Genomic DNA, 958 nt, shown 5'->3' with positions numbered 1-958 from the left:
CCAAAACTATAAAATTACTAGAAAAGAACATAGGGCAAACACTCCAGGACATTGGTCTAGGCAATGATTTTTTGGCTAAGACCCCAAAAGCACAGGCAACACAAAATTGGGCAAATGGGACTACATTAAGGCAAAAAGCTTCTGCACAGCAAAGGAAACAATCAACAGAGTGAAGAGACAACCTGTTGAATGGGAGAAAATATTTGCAAAATCTTCATCCAACAGGAGACTAATATCCAGAGTATACAAGGAACTCAAATAACAGCAAAAAAAAAAAAAAACTTTTGCACCTAAAGATGGCTGCCTTAGCAGGGAAAGGTGCCATGGTGCTTCATACAAGTATCAGTAGGCTGGTTGCTTTTGTTAGCGAAATTCCTTGGACTGCAGCGTCAAATCAGCTGATGGTGACTTTACACAGTTTGGCCATATCCAAAAGTGTGTTGTACCTTTTGACAAGGAGACTGGCTTTCACAGAGGTTTGGGTTGGGTTTAGTTTTCTTCAGAAGAACTTCAGAATGCACTATAACAGGAAAATCATAATATAGATGGACTAAAGCTCCAGGTTGGAGCTCAAAGGCCAAAAGTTTTGTAAACATCTGATGAAGAGAAAGATTTTTGAGACTATTTCAGCCTATTAAATAAAGTTAACATAACTCAGAAAAAAGACTTTATTCTTAACTGCAAGAGTCAAGGAGGAATTTAGAAGGGGATCTGGAGTCCACCAAATAAAATGTTGGCATTTCTATAACATTAAAATGCAAATGTAAAAGGGATCTCATGGAACTCCTCAGCCCAATTTTATAAATATACAGTCTGAAGCCTGGAAAAGTTATGTAACTTGCTCAGGGTCACAGGAACTTAACTGAGAAACCAAGTACTTCAGCTTAGCTCTCCTGGCTTTCCAGTATGCTTTCCACCTCATCATATTGCCTCCTGTGTCCAGGTTGCTCTGAGTGAC

The 958-nt window shown here is 39.0% G+C and overlaps 1 pseudogene; it reads left to right on the top strand.

The window, feature by feature from the left end:
- Positions 1–296: 296 nt before the first annotated feature.
- LOC103232708 (SRA stem-loop-interacting RNA-binding protein, mitochondrial pseudogene) lies at positions 297–619 on the top strand (annotated as a pseudogene).
- Positions 620–958: the final 339 nt, after the last annotated feature.

This window comes from Chlorocebus sabaeus, chromosome X, assembly GCF_047675955.1.
Source record: "Chlorocebus sabaeus isolate Y175 chromosome X, mChlSab1.0.hap1, whole genome shotgun sequence".
Taxonomy (NCBI): Eukaryota; Metazoa; Chordata; class Mammalia; order Primates; family Cercopithecidae; genus Chlorocebus; species Chlorocebus sabaeus.
The sequence above is the reverse complement of the archived record's forward strand: the minus strand, read 5'-3'. Positions and strand labels throughout refer to the sequence as shown.